The following is a 20,871-nucleotide window of genomic DNA, read 5'->3' as shown; positions in this document are numbered from 1 at the left end:
GCCCTGAGACTAAAGATCTTCTTGCTGTTATTTTCATTATTTCCATTGATAGAAAAGAAAAATGAGAAAAGTTAAAGAATACTGAAAACATGAGAGCTTTTCCTAATTCTTACTACTACACCTTTAGGTGTGCTTTATCTTCAGTGGTAAGAAAATAGAAGTCTTAGACAGGAGAAAGATTAAGGGAAATTATATAAAAGAATTTCCTGATAAAACAACTTCTAGAAAAGATCGTGATCTGTACACCGAGGAATTTATGAACAAAATCTGATTTGCTGCCTTTCTTGGATGGTTTCTACAGAGCCATTTAAGTCTGTGGTTCTGAAAACTCTTCACAAACATTAGATCATTTACAGGAGCAAACGTCCTAGCCATCTCCTAACCCACCACCCCCTGCTGACCACAAAATAAAGAGTGTCCAAACAAGTGTGGGTCAGGAAGGTGATAAGCAGTCAATCATCAATTGCATCTTTTTTTTTTTTTTTTCAATGTATATTGTCACTTTTTGTTGCTTATCATAAAAATCCAGTTGTTAATTCAACAAACACTTTTTGAGCACTCTGTCCTTGTCACTTTGTTATTCATGCTGGGGATAATGAGGAACAAGACAGGGCCACTCCTGGAGCTTTCAGACTGATAAGGAAGGCAGTTAACGATCAATGTTTACAGGTATGTGATGAGTCAATCCTAAGAAAGAGCAAATATGGGAGCCCAGAACTGGGTGAGCTAAACTAGTCTGGGTATCAAGGAGCTGTCAGGGAGCAAAGGATATTTAACCTGGGACTTAGGGAGTAAGTAAGATTTAGACCAAGACTACGGGATAAAGCCAAGATTTTTTTTAAAGAGTCCAGTAACCATGTAGATGCAGGAGGCTGCTAGGGTAGGCAGAAGATAGAGGAGTGCTATTATGGCTTTTACATTCTTGCCTTTTCTCACACAAGTGTCTTGAACAACCACCTGCCTCTTCGGTCAGCTGCCTACACAGGGAGGGATCAAGGAGAGAAAAGTCAACCCAATCTCAAAAAAGAAGCACTGGGCCTGGTGATCCAGTGGTTAAGACTCTGTGCTTCCACTGCAGAGGGCGCCAGTTCGGTCCCTGGTCAGGGAAGATCCCACATGCTTCGGAGTGCAGCCAAAAAAAGAAAAAAAAAAAATTAAAAAAAAAAGAAGCACCAGCTAAATTTCCTGAAACTCCAAACTGGTTCTAAACGGCATTTCGGTGACCAGGCTGCTGGGCCCTTCACAGACTCATAGATTGTTGGAGTTGGAAGAAGCTTAAAGTCCTCCATATTGATCATACCCGGGCCTTCTACTTCTTTCCTTTATTAAGTATTTACCGAGCACCATTATATGCCTGACCCTACTCTGGGTATTGGAGCTATAGAGATGAGTAGTATCTTCCGCCTTTGTGGAGCTTATCATTTGTGTGAGAGGCAGACAACACACAAATAAACCGATACACAGGGGTAGACAGGGACCCCTACTGGAAGGAGGGTGCTGTTGTAGTTCGGGTGGTGAGAAAAGGCCTCTCTGGAGAGGTGATCCTGGAACACACAGAAGTGTCAAGGCAATGAGAGGAATGGCAGGAAGGCTAGTGTGACTAGGGCAAAGTAGGCAAGATAAGTATGTAGGAAATGCGGTCCAAAAGAAGGCAGGGCAGGGGTCAGATCATACAGGGCCTCCTAGGCCTTGGTGAAGACTTTGGATTTTATTCTAAATGGGGAAAGTTTTGAGCACGGGATGACTTGGGCATAATCTCATGTCTGAAAAGAATCCCTCTGGTCAGTATGTGGGGAACGAACTGGGGGTGGAGAGTAAGTGTAGCAGTGATGGGAAGAGTCAAATCACCGCCAGGGCAGTCAAAACAGGAAGCAAGGGTGCCCTGCACTAGGGTGGAGGTGAAGACATAGTGAGAAGTAGTAGAATTCTGAATTACAATACCTAGAAGTGGGGCATGAAAGAATGGCAGACATCAGAGATGACTCAGGTTTTCAACCTGAGCCACCAATGGCTGGGGGCACCATTTCAGGGCAGGAAGTTGAGTCACTGCTCCAAGAGAGGATGTACCAGAGGGAGGAAATCATGGTAGTATTAGTGCTATTATTTTTTTTCTTTTGAGAGCACCTGGGATGCAGAGAAGTAATGAAAAGTATGGAATTAAACAAAGGAGGACAGTTACGATAGTCTTCTTCCCTCCCCAGAATGTTTTCATTCGTTCAATACTCTCCTCAAATCCCAAAGCTCTGAGTTGACTGGGGTAAGGTGAGCACAGGCACGTCGTGATGGAATTTAGAGAAATCAGAGGGACCTCTTATGACCTAAGGTCTGTATTGCTTAACCCCAACAGTTGTCTTGGGTGCTAAAACTGTTTCCCAGGACTCCTTGTAGAAATCCAAGACAGGGAATATTCCACGAGGAGGTTCACCCAGCAGAAACATGGATCTGACGCTCTGCTAGCAATCTTGGAAATAAGAATTTTGCTGCAATTGAAGCGTGAGCATATACACAAAAGCTTTACTGCATGTGGCCTAATACAATGCCAGCTCCATAAGAATAAGTATCTTTCCTGTCAGGTTCTCCACTGTCACAGGTTCCCTACTGCTGCCCACGTGCTGGTGCACAAGAAATATTTATTGAACGGATATACTTAGAGCCACTAAATGAATGTTGTTTTCTTTACTCACTACTGATGATCTCAAGGTTGTTAAATTAGTGGCTTTTCTGCTTCAAGAGACTTGATTGGACACTGACTCTCAGATAGGACAATACCGACAAAGAGAAATTGAACGTAACAGGAAGGAGGTGGCATTTTGTTGGTGTCGAACACAGGAACACCTGCCAAGTTGAACGGAATAGAGAACTTGAGACTAAATGACCACTTCACCTTCCTACAGGCTTAAAGAAAGACAAGTGTCTTGTTCCGCTTTGGAACAAGCACCAAGTGAGACTATAAGCTTTGCTGAGCAGATGGGCGGCCAGAACAGGTAACTGACAATAGACTTAGGGAGCAGTGTATTAGCTTCCCACAGATGCCTTAACACGTTACAAATACAGGGGTTCCAAACAACAGAATTTACTCCTCATAGTTCTAAAAGCCAGAGTTTAACATTGGTGTCACTGGGCTGAAATCACGATGTCAGCAGGACCACATCCCCTCTGGAGGCTGTAGGGGAGAATTCGTTCTTTGATACTTCTAGCTTCTTCTGGCTGCCAGCATTCCTTTGCTTGAGGCCACATCACTCTAATTTCTGCCTCTATCTTCACATCACCTTCTCCTCTTCCGTGTATGAAATTTCATCCTGCCTCTCTCTTATAAGGACACGTGATGTGATTTAGGGCCCACTTAAATAATCCTGGAAAATCTCCTCCTGCGAAGATCTTTAATCACATCTACGAAGACCTTTTTCTTTATAAGGTAACATTTATAGGTTCCAGGGATTAGGACCTGTATCTCTGAATGGCCACTATGCAGTCTGTTACAAGTTGGAAGGAACCTCTGAGATTTCTGAGTATGGCACAGGGTTCTTTGTGTTCCACGGAGAAGTGAGTCTCAGAGAAAGTATAAAACCACACAGGAAACGGCAGGAAGACTTGGGTCTAGGCAGGTGTCTCTGACTTTCAGGCCCAATCTGGTTTGTGGTCTCTAGTTCAGATGACCCCCATATTCTGTTCAGAGAATTGTAACAGAAGCCCTGTCACAGCTTTCCAAGATGAATGACCACATGTTATAAGGCCCAACAGGAAATTTCAGGGTAAACTGGAGGGGGGCAAAGGATGTGACTTCAGCGCCTACCCTACTGGAAAGTCTTGGTGCCCCTGCAAGTGGTTGGGGAATGCCACTTTTCCCAAAGAGTGTGAGTTACAGGGCCTCTTTTCTTCTGGAAATAGAGGTCACTGTACAGTTCCCCAAACAAACGGCCATTTGTGCACAGGGTTAGCTCCAAATCTGATCCCAGGTAAAGGTCTGTGTCACACACCAGGTAGATGCCCCCGGCTCTACCCCAGTCCTGGCTGGGCCAGAGCAACAGAGTGAACAGAGTGACAGGGTGCTGGGCATACCATCAGGGTACCACAGCCTGAACCCATGTTTCTTCAATGTCACCATGACTCCAAAATCAGAATTTGTGGAACAGAGATATAAGGAGAGAAGCGTAATCACAAAAGCATGGGATCATGAGCTAAAGGGTATAGATAAATGCCCAGGAAATCACACCTGAGTCTTAATCGCCTCATCTCTACAGTGGGAATGAAAATGACACTGTTTCATAGGGTGACCGTGAGGATCAAATGACATAATACAAACACACACCCTCTGTACATTGGAACCACCATGATGATGCAGTCTGGGCACTACCATTCTCGGCTGGCTGAGGATGCGTCCTCCTCCTTCCTTCTCATCGTCACAATAATAATAGCACCCTAGTGCAGGGCACCCACGCTTCCTGTTTTGACTGCCCTGGTGGTGTTCTGACTCTTCCCATCACTGCTACACCTACTCTCCACCCCCAGTTCGTTCCCCACATACTGATCAGAGGAATTCTTTTCAGACATGAGATTATGCCCAAGTCATCCCGTGCTCAAAACTTTCCCCATTTAGAATAAGATCCAAAGTCTTCACCAAGGCCTAGGAGGCCCTGTATGATCTGACCCCTGCCTTCTCTTGGACCGCATTTCCTACATACTTATCTTGCCTGCTTTGCCCTAGTCACACTAGCCTTCCTGCCATTCCTCTCATTGCCTTGACACTTCTGTGTGTTCCAGGATCACCTCTTCAGAGAGGCCTTTTCTCACCACCCGAACTACAACAGCACCCTCCTTCCAGTAGGGGTCCCTGTCTACCCCTGTGTATCGGTTTATTTGTGTGTTGTCTGCCTCTCACACAAATGATAAGCTCCACAAAGACGGCCGTTACTAAGTGTTAAACACTGTTCTAAGAGCTTTACACGGATTACCTCATTTTCAACAATTCTGTGAAGACACTTTTATTATCTATAATTGATCAATAGCTACTAAACATAGCTAAAGGTCACATACTTACTAAGCTGCAGATCTAGGAGACAAATATACGTAGAAGCCATGCTCTATAACTACCTCTCTAAACTGCTGCCCAGGAATCCTTCCCATAGCCTGACATGCTCCCCAACCAGGCTTCTGCCGAGTCTCGTGTAGGGAGCCTGAGGGCCAGAGAAGGTCACTGTCTCTGAGGACTGAAAGGCAAGCAGTGCAGACACGGGCACAACTTCACGATGCGCAAGGCTGTGACGGCCACCGCCCTACAGTCTTCCCACAGGGAAGAACGACAGGGGACTGAGGGGCCTTTGCGAGGGGCTGTGAAACAAATTCATCCTTCCTTCATCACACAAGGTCCAGGTCTGTACCAGGGACTGGACACATTTCACGATGAAGAACCAGGAGCAGAAAGGTAACTTCCCTGCCAGTGGGACAAGTACAGATTCTTCCAGAGCCCACAGGAGGGGCACCTGACTTAGCTGAGGTCCTTGAATTAAAAAAAACACAAGTCAGGAGAGTGAGTAGGAGGGGGAAGGGCACTGGAGGCACAGGAAACAGCTTCGGCAGAGACGGAAATGACAACCAAATGGTCCACTTTAGGGAACTCTGGGAAGCTTGACATGGCTGGGCGTGGAGCACATCATACGAGTCTCACATGCCATTTTGGGATGCCTACCTTACAGGGCAGCCAGTTTTAGTCTTTTTTTCCTTTTTCTGCCCAACCTGAAGCAGCACATCTGAGACACAAGATGATGTGCACAGTCATAAAACACTCCTTTGTAGATTACGAATGCCTCGTTTTTTGCCTGCACTGCATCCCTGCCTACTTCTGGTGAAAGGAGCTATGTTTTGCCTTTGGCAGGGAGGGCTGCTCCTCCTCAACTGGTGGGGCTTTTACTACAGGACTTTTCATTTCTAAAGGACTACATACTTTTCTTCTTATGTTTACCTTTTATTTTCTGATTCCCCCCCACCTCCTCCCATCATGTAAGGATGTTTCCGACCACCTAGCTAGAGCCTGACTCAATGGAGGCACTGAACAAATTTTTTAATGCTGGGTGTGTGACCCAGACACAGGGCAAATAAAATTTAGTAGACTTGCTATGGTTTCTAAGAGGGAAGTTCTCTCCCTTTCTTACTTAGATCACGTCCCAAGGGGCAATATAAGCTTAGACTTGCTGTCAGTGGCTGTCTCTGCCAGCATATGGAGAGAATTTGCTAGAGAATTAAGCCAACAGAGAAAGCAGAGCTGAGAAAGAGAAAGGGGGGAGGGAGAGAGGGAGGTAAATAAGATAACATTATTTGATTTCCTAAAAACAGCCTTGCCTGAAGTCAGATACCCCTGGGCTTCTCATTTATATAAGTCAATATGGAGGGGGAGGGGGAGGGGCGGGGAGCGAGTTGAGCTCATTTGTACCACGTGTACTCAAGAGAATCTTGACTTACAGAGCCAAGCTTATCTGTAATTCTCAGTTGAGCTGCTGTACTGTCCTGCTTATCATCATTTCAAGAAAGCCCATCAGGCTGTAGGCAAGTAAGAATAATGAGAACCCACGGTAACTTACTTTCAAAAAGTTAATCACTGGCAAATTTTGGTATTTTAATTATTATACAATGTGGAATACATCTTAAGTCCAACTGCATACTTCTGTATGTTTGATGCACCTGGGGCCACTTCCTTATCCAATTACACCTGAGGTTATTACAAACTCAAATGTCGTCAGGATAACATAACTGCGTGAAGAGGATCAATCTAAGGGACCACTGGGACTTGGTGGATGACAGTGGATGGGATATTTTGTCGTTGTTTTTTTCTAAAATGTGCAATTCTAACCCATTTTTGCTATGCTAGAATACAGGCTGAGTGTTGCTACTGCTCCTATTTTTAAGTGAAGAATGGAAAATCCAGAAGTTTCACGAAACCTCCCAATTTAAAATTTGCCCTTTCCCCCCATATTATGAGAGCTAAACAAAGCATGTACATGGGTCATATTTGACTCACAAGTTGCCACTTTCAACATCTGACTTTTAACCTTTCCTCCCCCATGTCCCTCCCACTTGCAATGGAAAGGGATTCAGGCAACCTTGCCTTCAGGGTTTCAAGTGACTTTTGGAATGGACTTCAGGTTCTGAGATTCCGCCCTGTGAGGTCTGTTCTAGCTTAACAGCAAACGAGACCAAGGGTGGCTGATGACCAGTGTGAACAGGCCTTCCGTTTTTTATAACCTCACGTGCAGCGCAAACCTATCTTCTTAGGTAACCCCCAACCCAGTGCCTGATTTCCTGAGGGCGACTGCAAATCACCAGTACCGGAGTGAACAGACTCTGAGGTCAGCCAACCCATTGCTTCATTTCCTGGCGAGAATGTGCACAAAACCTTCCAAGACCAATAAGTCTCCTCTCACTCCTAGCTGAGAAGGCAGCCCACTGCCAAGCCTGGTCACTTACTTGGTTACATTCAGAACGATTAGCAGTAAATTAAAGGCCCCTTCCCTGTGCTGAGGAAGAGAAGGGTTAACAGACATTTGCATTGAGATCACTGTAAGTAATTTACCATACTGATGGGAACTGTATATTGATTTTCTTAAACCAGTCTTGGGTAAAAAGACTTTTTTTATTTTTTTAATTTATTTTTTTTACTGAAGTATAGTTGATTTCCAATGTTGTGTTAATTTCTGCTGTTGAGCAAGGTGACTCAGTTATACACATACATACATTCTTTTTTATATTCTTTTCCATTATGGTTTATCCCAGGATAAAAAAAGACTGTTTTAGACAATCTAGGTTTTTGGTTGAATATATTCAGGTGCCAATGATGTTAATAGGAGGAAACTAAAATAATGCTAATTCTCACCCGAAATATAAAGTCAGAAAGAAATTTTATAGTGTTTTTCAAACAGAGGGAAAATATGGCTGTGCACTATTTTTCAGCTCTCCAAGAAGGAATACACAGCTTCCAGGCAGTAAATTAAAGGTTAAATCCTTGATGTTGCTGGTAACACAAAGAGTTACCAAATCCCCTCCAAAAATTAATTTAAGAAAACCTTAAAACATTTTATTTGGGGATTCCGTTTTAGTCCCTGGGAAGACTCAGTAATTACTTCCCTTGTACCTCAGAGCAGATTTTCCAAGTGAAGAAGTATAGTATCAACATATCAGAGACTATAGCCGAAGATTTATGATATCATAAACCACCTTCAAGGTCTTTTCTGGTTTTGATAGGTAAACCAGACCTCTTGGTACATTTGCTTTTATTTGTCAGAATTTGTATGCATTGTCTTGGGGCTTCTCTGTTAACTGAATGTCACTAGGTGAGCAGCCCACCATGCATCAGGCATCTTTTAAAATTAATTACCAGGAAGCACGTGAGATGTCTGCAGACAGCCTCCCCCTCCCCCTCGATACTCCACCCGTGGCCATAACAGCCCGACATGTACAGTGCTCATCTGCTGAAGAGGCAGGCACTGGGCTTAGCTGGCCTCTCCGCACAAATTCATCTGAGCCAGTGACCCAATGCCAAAGGGATGTTTAAAAACGTTTCGAAGCTACTTCGACTTTCTCTTCCTGATACCTAGAGATTCGTTTTTTTTTCTTAAGCTTTTCAATGTTGGACTTTATTAATACCAGGGATTTCTTTGGTAGAAAGATTAACAAGTGAGTACTAGCCCAGCTCCAGAAACATTCAGCAGAAGAGATGGAAACAGTGCTCCTGCCTTTGGGGAGCTGAAGAGTTACCTGCAGGTATTAAACATCCTAAAAGCAATTATGTGATAAAACCTATAGCAATGACCATGAGGACCATACGATCTATTAGGAAAGCTTTGGTGAAAAAGAAAGAGGTCTTGGGTTTGGAGTTGAAAGTCAGGGCTGGATTGACCATTTATTTGCTCCACGGTTACTGTTGTGATGATCCACCTTTCTAGGCTTCAGTTTTTTCACTTGTAAACTGGGGATGAAATGATACCCTCTCCCCCATTTTGTGCTGATTAAGTACTCAATGAAGGCAGTAGAATAGAGAGTGTCATTGCCATTTTTAGGAAGTAGACCTAAAGAAAGCTAAGGGTCCCACCCAAAATCCTACAGGGAGTGCTGTAGTTCACTCCGAAACTATGATGGAAGCACCTGAAAGGATGGCATCCTCACGAGGACAGTGGGTATCCTTTCTCAGGAGGCAGTGGTAGAAAGGAAAAGAAAATTTGATTTTCTACATCCCAAATTTCAAAAGTCATCAATATGACATGCAAGTAGAGTGGGTCTTACCTGCTTGACCTTGTCTATTTGGGCGCTACTGACATTTGGGGCTGGGTAATTCCTTGTTGTGGGGAGCAGTCCTGGGCACTGTAGGATGTTTTGCAGCATCCCTGGCCTCTACCAACTAGATTCCAGTAGCACCTACTCCCAGGTGTGACAGTCAAAAATGTCTTCAGGGACTTCCTTGGCGGTCCAGTGGTTAAGATTCCACACTTCCACTGTAGGGGGCAAGGGTTCAGTCCCTGGTCAGGGAGCTAAGATCCCACATGCCACGTTGTATGGCCAAAAAAAAAAAAAAAAAGTCTTCAGATTTTTGCCAAATGTCTGCTGGAGGGCAAATTCACCCTTGGTTGAGAACCACTGATGTAGATGTTTGCTTTCAACTAACTGATTCTCAAAATGCTAATCCAAGAGACGTTCATGGGACTCAGGTAGATAAGGAGGCAAACCAACACAAAACATACTTTTGAGAAAAGCACCTACTATGTGTTAGGCCCGTTCCCATCCATTACTCCATTTAATCCACAAGTCACCCTGGGAAGCATTCTTTTCTCCATTTTAAGGATGAGGAAACACATTCATGGAGATAAAGTTCCAAAGCGTACAAGACGAACAAGGATCCCAATTCAGTTCTACAAGTAAAAATTTCCATGCATTTGATCTTGAAATGCCTCAAAGCCCATAACCACAACACTTCCAATGAGGTTTAACTGAAGGGTCCTCATGAATAAAAGAGTAATGGAAGTGAAATAAGGTTCTCCTGTTTGATGTGACAAAATTTTGAGGAAACCAAGACCATAAAAATTGACACTGTCTGGCATTGCTTCAATGCTGAAGAGACAATAAAGGATGCACATCTACATAATGTTCCCTTCTGTCCTCCAAGAGGGAGTAAAAATAAGCTCACCGACAGGAATAAAGACGCAGACATAGAGAATGGACTTGAGGACACAGGGAGGGGGAAGGGTAAGATGGGACGAAGTGAGAGAGTGGCATGGCCATATATACACTACCAAATGTAAAATAGATAGCTAGTAGGAAGCAGCCACATAGCACAGGGAGATCAGCTCGGTGCTTTGTGACCACCTAGAGGGGTGGGATAGGGAGGGTGGGAGGGAGACGCAAGAGGGAGGAGATATGGGGATATATGTATATGTATAACTGATTCATGTTGTTATAGAGCAGAAACTCACACACCATTGTAAAGCAATTATATGCCAATAAAGATATTAAAAAAAAAATAAGCTCACCGAACTTAAAGTCCAAAATTTGATGTCAACAGGTTACATCACTAAAAGTTATGCTGGAATAAGGTAAGCAGCATGATCAGACCGTCTTCGGTGTTTGCTTTATCCGTGTCTCCCTACATGTTCTGCCTTCTCATGTCTTCCCTCCCCACTTCTTGTCTGATGGGCTTCAAGGGTTGGCTCAGATCTTACTTTCTCCCTGGCTTCCCTCGGAACCTACAGGTAAAGTATAAGGTGCTGTTACAGGTGTCTCTTCACCTACTTAAAGGTCCTTAAAGCGAGGGTGTATCTTTTCACTTTTCTATTGCCAACATTCAGAATACTGCTTAATAACCTAGTGAAATAAGATTTGGACAGTGTCAAAATGAACTTTGTCAAGGGAAACTCGAGTTAGAGGGTGTGGTAGACTCTGAAGGGAACAGTCCCATGTTGCAACTGCAGGTACATGTGATGCCACGTCTGTAGTGCCAGTACCTTGACTTTGCAAAAAGACTTTCAGGGTTGCAACAGCCCCCTGGTAGCCCAGGTGAGTGATGGTGCTAAGGACTGTGGAACTAGAGACACGCACGGATGACAGCTTTCTTCTCTCCCTTCTCTCATCCCAGGGATTACGATGCTGGAGCAGGAGGCAGGTGGGAAGAACAGAGTGAAAGAGGAAGGGAGAGAGCTCTTGCTGTGATGAATTAGATCACCCCTGAAGACTGGCAGCACAGGGGAAGGGGGAACTGGATGACCCTGACAGCACGGACCAATGGCTTTATGATGGTCAAGGGCACACACGTGGAGTCAGATGCTTGGGCGCAAAACACGTCTCCACCAATTACATGTCATGCTACCTTACACAAGTTACTTAACCTGATGTAAGTCTTCATTTACTCACCTTACTAATGAGTATGATAACACTATCTCTGTCCTAGGCATATTTATGAAGATTAAATGAGATGATACATAGAAAGCACAGTGCCTGGCCCATAAGCTTTCAACAGAAGTTATCAATGGATGATGATGATGATGACCAGTCCTAAGACTGAGGATTTGCTACAGGTGAGTTTCTGATGAGCCATGGGTCCCTCTGTTCCCACAGGTGAAATGTACTTTACATCCACCTTACACAGTACAGCCAGTTTATAATTATACCAATACCTACATTGTACACTGCTTCCCTCACTGTGACTCTCAGCCGCTGCTTGAGGGCTCAGGTCACTTAGCTGTCCTTACTTCCTTTTTTTTATAATTCCATTATTATAGGATGTATATCTCATATGTTTAATCTCTAATTGAGCTCTCTCTAAAGAACTGTAAGGTGCAATAAGACATTTCAAGAATTATTTGGAAAGAAAACAAAGCAATACCCACTTGGGTTTTCTCCAGTAACCACACACTAGGGTCAGTATTTTGGGAGCAAAATGTCACATACAAGGGTTCTCTAACCTCAGAAAGTTTCAAATCATTGTTGTAGGAAACACTTTGTTTACTGTGGGTACAAATAAAGACACACTATAGCCAATAATAGACTCTTTCTATAATCAATCATAAGTGATAATAAAAACGGACCCAGAGGAAGCTAGGAAAAAAGTGGAAGTTGAAGGAAAAGTGAGATTCTTTGTTACAACTTTCTCTTCTGACTTAGATTTGGCTATAAAATACTTCAGTTCAATATTAGTTAACTCATTCTTCTAGCAATAATATAATCACAACTTAGTTTAATTTTGTTTGTTTGTTTGATTTTGGGAAAGCAACCTGAACTTGGAGTAGAAAGCTTGGGTTAGCGCTATGAGCTGGAGCAGCTTACTTAAGGCCACTGAGTCATAGTTTCCTCATCTGTAAAATGAGAATACGGATTTTCAACGCTTTGAGCTTTCTATGTGAAAGTAAAATTAGGTAGTAAATTTGAAAGTGCCTAGCATAGTACCTGACTCAATACATTTCTTTCAAATTAAAGTAGAGATTTCATAAAGGTGTGCCTTGTTTCTAGCATTACACTTACTATATTATAATATAATCATGAATTTGTTCACATGACTCTCTTCCCTTCCAAATTCTAGGCTCTTTATAAAGAGAATGTGGGTTTCATTTAACTGAGTAGCTCCAGTGCTCGGCACATGGTAGATATTTGTTAAAGTTTTGCTGAATGAATGGCCCTGTGAGAAAGGGAGAAGAGATGGTATCATCCCCATTATGAAAGTAAAAAAACAGCCCAGAAAAGTGAAAGGACCTGCCCAAAGTCACATGCCTAGTAATTAGCAGAGCAGAGACTAGAACCAAGACACCTGATTCAAATTCACGCTGTGTCTAGAAAGGCTATGCCTGCTTTGGTTCAGCCTTCATTTAATAAACAATGATCTTGGGGCTTCCCTGGTGGCACAGTGGTTAAGAATCCGCCTGTCAAGGCAGGGGACACAGGTTCAAGCCCTGGTCTGGGAAGATCCCACATGCCGCAGAGCAACTAAGCCCGTGCGCCACAACTATTGAGCCTGAGCTCTAGAGCCCATGAGCCACAACTACTGAAGCCCGCGAGCCACAACCACTGAAGCCCGTGAGCCACAACTACTGAAGCACATGTGCCTAGAGCCCATGCTCCACAGCAAAAGAAGCTACCGCAATGAGAAGCCTACGCACCTCAACGAAGAGTAGCCCCTGCTCGCTGCAACTAGAGAAAGCTCACGCACAGCAACGAAGACCCAACGCAACCAAAACAAAAACCCAACAAAACAAACAAACAAAACAATGATCTTCTAATGCAGCCACTAGGCTAGGTGCTGGGTATAGCAGTGAATACAATCCATATGGTCTCTGTACTCACAGAGCTGCACTTTAGTGAGGGAAGTACACTACTATCTGAAGGATGAGAAAGACCGGTGAAGAGTAAAGTGAAAGAGGGTGGAGGCAGAAGAAAAAAAAAAATGCAAATGTTCTGTGTAGACTACTACTTTCAGTGAAGGCAAGAAGGCCAGCAAGGTGAGGTAGGGTTGTGGGACGGGTGGAGGCCAATGGCTTGAGATGAGGATAGAAGAGGTCAGTGGCTTGAGATGAGGATAGAAGAGGTCAGTGGCTTGAGATGAGGATAGAAGGGCAGGCAAGTGTAAGATCATTCTTGGTCTTGGAGGCAAGATCAAGGATCCCATTACTTACTCCAACTGTGATGCGAAGTCAAAATACAGTTTTAAGCAGGGCAGTGACAGGATACAATTTATATTTAAAAACTCTCTTTGGCTATAAAAAAATGTCCCAGTTGAGGGTCTAGGTGACATCTGGAAGGAGGGAAACTAGCTAGGAAACTGGAGCTGTTGTTGAGCCCACAGATGACGGTGGCTTCTACTAGAAGGTGGTGATAAAGATGTGAAGAGAGGAGATATTTTGAATGTAGAATGAAAGGGTTTGGTGTTAGATTAGGTATTGAGGCAAGAAAGAAATGGAGAGCAAGAATCATCCCTGTGTTTCTCACTTGGTCAATAAAATAAAAGAAAGGGCCACTGCTGACATGGAGAACACTGAGTGAACAAGTCAGAAGGAAAAGATCAATACTTCTGGTCAGGACACGGAATAAATCTGAACTGCCCATGCCTATGAGATATTCAAGAGAAATGCAAAATGGGCGTGGAGTACAAGCTTGGAGCTTCAAAGAGAAGTCAGGTCTGGAGTTTAGCTTGGGAGCCACCATCATAGAGTTGACATATAAACCCACTGTCAAAGAGAAAGGGGAATGGACAGAGGAGAGGCCCTAAGGCTGATCCTTTGAGGACCTCTCGCACTGAGTGGGTAGATCAGTAAGACAGGCCAACAGGGACACACTGCTAATGAATGACTGGAGACAGGGAAAAAATCTGGGAGAATGAGGTGTCAGAATGAGCGTGGTTCAAGAAAGAGAAGGGACCATTTGTGCTGAATGCTGAGGAGTCCAGCCAGGAGTAGTCACTAGAGCATACCTTGCAATGGAAGGCCCTTGAGGCACAGAATCCCTAGTGTACAGAGTATGTGAAGGGTAGAGTCTAACACATCAGGTCATTCAATCACTGAGCTTTCCTCCTAGCTGAGGTACCTTTTATTTTACTCAACAAAGGTAAAGGAGTTACATGGAAATGGATTCATAAACCTTTGACATCATCATTATTATCAATAATAAAAACATCAATAATCTATTGGACAATTATGATGGGCTGGGTATAAATGTGAATAATTTCTCATTCTTTAATTTATTCTTTGGGACAGTCCTCTGGATAGGTTTAACTGTTATCCCTATTTTAAAAATGAGGAAAATGTGGCTTGAGAATTTTAGTGACACAATCACATAGATAGTAAGAGACAGCAGAATTTTGAATTATTATTTTTCCAACTCCATAGTTCATCGCTTCTGCCCATTTTGCTGCCTGGCTTGTCTCTGCATGTGAATAGCAGCTTTGGAAAGGGAAGAGAATCTCTTTTTAAAAATATTTTAATTTCTAGACCTCACTAGAGTGCCCGCTGCATAGCAGGCCAACGATAAGTGACTGATGGAAGGGTGGGAGAGAAGGAAAAAACAGAGGGAGAAAGACAAGAGAAAAGTAGAGACCAGATAACTTAGGCCAAATCAATTTCTGACAATAATCGGTTCTACTGAATGGGAGACTCTGTGCCATGTCACTCAGATCCCCCGTAAGGCCTAGAGAACTCCCCAGCTGCTGGGAGTGAGAGTTGCCTGCTGACTGCTCTCAGCTGTCGGCCCTTCTGGGCAATGCCCCGGGCTGAAAAGAGCCACTTTGCCCGAGGTCACGACCCTCTTCCTGAAAGCAGCCAGGATCCAATGACTGGTGGGGTGGGTGGGAGGAAGAAGGTGTAAAAGTCCAGCTCCCAACTAGCCCAGCCCCCAGTGAACTCCAAAGGTCAACCCCAGCTCCAGAACTGGGGCTGGTTGAGATCTTGTCATGACTGAATCACAGCCTGAATTCTGCATCTTTCACTTTCCCAGCAGGTGGCGAACAGGAGGACACCACCCAACAAACTCCTAACACCCAGATCTCCTTCTCTGAGCCTGCTTTCTGGGGAACCCAAACTCTGACAGGGATTTACTGGGGAAAGGGGTGCCCGATCAAGTCTCTGACACGAACATGACATGTTGCCTGTGATGATTTTAAAACAGCCCAGATGGCTTCACTGCCCCATCCAGTACGCCTCTAGGTCACCCACCTCCACAGTAAGTAAGTGTGTGTGCAGGGAATGAAAACGAATAGTGGTCTCTGCAATACATAATTACTAAGATAAATCTGCTGCTAAAAATTGTATGTGTACGTCATCTATTGATTTTATACGTGTGTCTCATTTTCCATAAAACACTGTGAGCACTATGTAATAATAGCGCACTCTGTATTTGAGCACTATGTAAATCATAAATACATATGTATATATGCAGATACACATATATTTTCATACACATATAAATATCTATATGCTTGACATGAATTATCGCATCAGATTCTTACATATAAGCACCATTACTTCTCCGATTTTTTCAGATGAGAAAATTAAGCCCAGAGAGGTTAAAGATCCTGACAAAAACCTCCCAGCAAGAAGAACTGATGCTTTGGGTCAAATCTGGCACTCCCAGACTTCAAGCCCTGTACCACACTGAATATTAATTTGGCACTATTGTAAAGAGTTATTGTCAAAGTTATTGTAAAAAGCTGTGACTTTAACAAGAGAATAAGAAGAACAAATACAGACTCATGGATCCCTCATTTTACAAATTTAGATTTTGTATACTGGGTCTCCTTAAATCAGGAGACACCTGGATACACAAGTAAGTCAAATTCACAAACAACAAAGCCACAGGGAAATGTAGCATTGTCCTTTACTCCTTGCAGAAGCTACATCTTCTCAGTAACTCAAGTGAGCTTGCTTTTTACAATCGAAATGTTTTCCTTTGTATGCAGAGTAACGGAGCATAGCAGAATACATGCCTTCAGCTACAAAAATCTGTAAATCAACACACACACTCCATCATGTTGTGACCGTGAGAACATACACCCTCACAAGCCAGGAGACAGTCTCTGTCAAAGGAAGAGCTGAGTACTGATCAGCCCATAAAAACAGAACTGAGATTGAAAAAACATCTTATAACTGATAAACGCATTGCTATCATAACATCAACAGCTTGGAGTCGACAAAAACTATATTGGTTAAATTAAGTCTTCTACATAAAGATGTCAAATGTTACAACTTCACTATTACAGTAAAGAATAGCTTCAAAACGTGCCTAAACTGAAGAATAAGATGATACCATCCTTAGAAATGACTTTATAGAATTGTCGATTCTAAAATCATGAATCTCTACCCAAGCATCAAATTTCTATTGGTTTGGGCTGCATCTTCCAGTGGCATGTCATCCCAGTCCTAGCCATCTGAACCATTTTCATATCTTGCTTCTAACATAAGGAACACAAGTGTCTGTAGTGACTATTCCTAGATTTCTCCCTTAATCATAGAGTGCTATGAAATCTGGACACAGTTGAAATTTGAATCTATAACAGTTCTTTCAGATTTTCTTTGACGGTAAAGCAGTAGTCTTCCAGGCTTCTTTTTGCCTCGAGTCCTGTATATTTTCTGGATTGGATTATTACAGCTCTAGGCTTTCTTTAAAATACTGAAACGTTAAAAGCTCATGAGGACACAGAAGTTAGCCCTGATGAGAATTCACCTTTTAAATGAGCTAAGTCATGAGATTCATCGCTGGGAACACACACACACACACACGCACACGCACACACACACAAACTTTTGAGGACATTGGGATTGCTCAAATATCCACTAAATGTGCCTCTACATTTAACCTTGACATTTTATTTTCAGAATGTCTTTTCATCACTTAGAAATGTAGCCACATGATTTTTCAATCCAACTTGTAAGATGAAAGTAAGCCTTTCTTGAGCATGATTTACATTTCCTGTATTTGTTCCTTATAAATTACATTTAAGCCGAATATTCTGATTTATGAAGTTCCATTTCCTTGTCTTTCCATAAGAAAAAAGGCACGTGTCCAAGATTAGATTCTAAACAATCCACTGCCTTTAATTATGAAAAACCTATGTAACACAGGGAAGTTTGAGGAGAAGAAAATCATATGCCTACAAAAAGAAATAATTCAGTATTGCTAAATCAGTATTGAAATTAGAAATGGAAGAGGCTTGTCAAATCAAAGTTTGCATTTGACACCCAGATTTAGCATGCCAGAGATGTTGGGTCACCAGAGGTGCCTCCAATCTTTTGATAAAGTGGAGAAACTGAAAAAGAACATTTAAGGAGCAAGGCCCTTAATCAAAGGCAAGTCCTCATAGATCAGAATATCAGACAGAAATATGTAAGATGCAGGAGAGGCAAATGGAGAAATAACACTGAAACATCAAGGAGATAAAACTTTATTTGAAAGTTTTCTTGACAGAGATGCAAGTCCTGTATGGTATCTACACTGACAGTGTCCAGGGATTAGGGTTTACAAGGGAACTGTTACAGCCAGAAGAGCCAGAGGGGTCAAAGGCTGAATGATATTATTGTGTGTAAAACCACAACCTTTCATCTATGGAATGTAACCTAATCCTTAGAAATCTCCTTCCCTGTTTCCCTCCTAGTAAAGAGCAATGGCTTGTAGTAAACATTCTTCTGAGTGTGCACGTGAGTTGGGGAGAGAGGAGATATGGAAGTAGGGGCACTGGACTGATACAGCAGAAACAACAAGAAGCAGATGCTGGCATTTACCCAAATAATCAGAGCAGAATTATCTAAAAATTATCTAAAAATTTTAAGCATCTTTAGATTTCACCATATGACCTTTGATTAGACAAATCTTTTGTAAGGCCTGGTCCTGTTTGTCTTTTATTGTTGTCCTTTGTTAAAAAAAAAAATTCTGATACTAGTAACTAGTTGCTACAAGCCATTTAAAAAGGAGAAACCTACCAAAAAACAGTGAAATGGGGTAAAAGGAACTTGCTGATAAGCAATCTCTAAAATTTATCAGAATCCCTGTCGAGAGTCCACCCACACACCCTGCATTCTGAATTGCGTACAGAGCCTCTTTCCTGATTTATTGCATCTCTCCACACATTGAAGAGATGAGGCTAGCATCTGCCAGTGTAGGAAATACTGTATCTTCATGCCAGCCTGCCAGTTCCTTCAATGCAACTCCAAGAGTTAAAGAGGATTTGTTCATTTCAACCAGGTTGCTGTTGCAACAGGGTTAATGAAAACAAAGGTAAAGAGATAAAATGGGCTCTAACCTGTTGAGCAAATTGGGCTCTCTCAGTGGAAATGGGGAATAAAGTCTGCTACACATTTATGTTACACATAATATATGATCTTATGTGCGTGTGCGGTAGTGTGGTTTCTTTTTTTAAATGAAGATGCGTACAGCAGAATGGTTAAGAGTAGAAGTTTCTTTCCCTCACAATACATACCTATATCAAGACATCAAGTCAAACACCTTAAATATATATAATTTTTATTTGCCAATTATACCTTAATAAAGATGGAAAGAAAACGAGTAGGAGTTCTGGAGTCAGATTGCCTGGGGTTAAATTCTAGCTGTTTCACGTATTTGCTTGGTCAATTTGACCAAGTATATTTTAAGTTCCTTTATCCTCAGTTTCTACATGTGTTTTGTTTGTTTGACTGATTGATTTTCGGTATTTGTCCTGTTTTGTGTTCTCTGAGCTCCTAGGATCTATGGTTTTGTGTCTGCACTAACTTTGGAAAATTCTCAGCCTCCTGAAGAAAATTCAAATATTTCCTTGGCCTCATTCTCTTTTCCCTGCGGAATTCCAATTATCCATATGTGAGATCTGTGGACATCAAGGGTGACTGAGATTTTCTGAGGCTGTCTTGATTTCAGAGTACCTCAATTGTTAGCCTCAAAATACAGTCAACATAGATTTAACCCAGTTTCTACATTGCCATTTGAGATCTCTGTCATTCAAATATGTATGTAGTGGTGTACATACACTCTTCAATGTCTATAAGGGTTACTAAGGGAGTTTGGTACACATGTAGAATTTGAGGACAGGAATTCTGACTCAGTGGATCAGGGTTAAAGCCAGGAGTATGTATATTTACCAAGCATCCTGAATGAGGCTGAGGCAGGTGGTCTGGGGGCTATATTTAAATAAACATCAACTCAACAAATCTCTTACTATTTTCTACTTGTGGCACTCCAATAAGCTCTGTAAGATTAATGGCCCTCTGCTTGAACCTATACTTTGATTCATTCATCTTAAAATTGTCTTGGTTTTAATTCAAGAATAAACTTTTCTTACAACTCTCCTAGGATGGCTAAAATTGAAAGCACTGACAATACCAAGTGTTGACAAGGATGTGGAAAAACTTGAATTATCATGAACTGCTGGTCAAAGTGTAAACTAGAATAATCACTTTTGAAAACTCTGGAGTATCTATTCAGGCTAAAAGACCCAGGAACTCCATTCCTTGGTATGGAAGTGAGTGCTTCTTTCTATCAAAAGATATGTACAAGAATATTCTTAGTACCTTTAATCAAAAGAGCCCCAAACTGGAAATTATCCAATGTCCCTCAGCAATGGAATAGAGAAATTAGAAGATATTCATACAATTAAATATTATTCAACAGTGAAAAACCACAGGTTACAGTTATACTCAACAATGTAGAGAAACTGCACAGAGAAAATATTGAGTGAAAAAAGCCAGAAATAAAAGAATTTTAAAAATATGTAGAACTAATCTATGATAGCAGGGGTAAGAACAATGGTTCACTCTGAAGATAGTCAGCTGGGAGGAGGCCAAAGGGACCCTGTTGGAAAGATAGAAAGATTCTACGTTATGAGCTGAGTAAGGTTTACATGAGTGTATGCACATATGTAAAAATTTATTGAACTGTACATTTAAGATTTGGGTGCTTTACTGTATGGAAGGAAGGAAGGAAGGAAGGGAGGAAGGGAGGAGGGGAGGAAAGGAAGGAAAGGATAGGAGAGGAGAAAGAAAGAAAGAGAAAGAAAGAAAGAAAGAGAAAGAAAGAAAGAAAAAGAAAGAGAAAGAGAAAGAAAGAGAGAAAGAAAAAGAGAAAGAAAGAAAGGAAGAAAGGAACGAAGGAAGAAAGAAAGAAGTGAGAGAAGGAGGGAGGGAGGGAAAGAGGAAGAAAGAAAAGATAAACCACTTTGTCCTAGAATTTGAAAATTTGGAAAACAATTCTGAAAGCCCTTTGGTCCTTGCCACTAATGACTTCACAGATTTTATTACGTTCTTTCTCAGCCATCATGTTCCAGACTATAAAGAAAGCTAGATGGAGTAAGTATTTCCTGTTAATAAATTTTAACAATCGATGGAAATCGTTATGTGCAAAGAGATAACAAGTCTTACTGACATTTTTTTT

The 20,871-nt window shown here is 42.1% G+C and overlaps 1 protein-coding gene and 1 long non-coding RNA gene across 6 annotated transcripts in view; one reads left to right on the top strand and one right to left on the bottom strand.

The window, feature by feature from the left end:
* The window catches only part of SAMD12 (sterile alpha motif domain containing 12), a 410,789-nt gene that overhangs the window by 174,525 nt on the left and 215,393 nt on the right, over window positions 1-20,871 (bottom strand). The gene's annotated exons all lie outside the window — the stretch shown is intronic.
* LOC118883313 lies at window positions 7,367-19,930 on the top strand. 3 transcript variants are annotated; one of them, XR_005016995.1, is made up of 6 exons: window positions 7,381-7,551; window positions 10,544-10,574; window positions 11,114-11,140; window positions 11,426-11,552; window positions 15,454-15,678; window positions 15,998-16,048. It is a non-coding gene; the product is annotated as an uncharacterized LOC118883313 (long non-coding RNA). The 3 variants fall into 3 exon arrangements; XR_005016994.1 differs by having other exon boundaries at window positions 7,367-7,551; window positions 11,114-11,552; window positions 15,454-15,682; window positions 15,998-19,930; XR_005016993.1 differs by having other exon boundaries at window positions 7,371-7,551; window positions 11,114-11,552.

This window comes from Balaenoptera musculus, chromosome 17, assembly GCF_009873245.2.
Source record: "Balaenoptera musculus isolate JJ_BM4_2016_0621 chromosome 17, mBalMus1.pri.v3, whole genome shotgun sequence".
NCBI classification, from domain to species: domain Eukaryota; kingdom Metazoa; phylum Chordata; class Mammalia; order Artiodactyla; family Balaenopteridae; genus Balaenoptera; species Balaenoptera musculus.
This window is presented reverse-complemented; position numbering and strand designations above follow the sequence as displayed.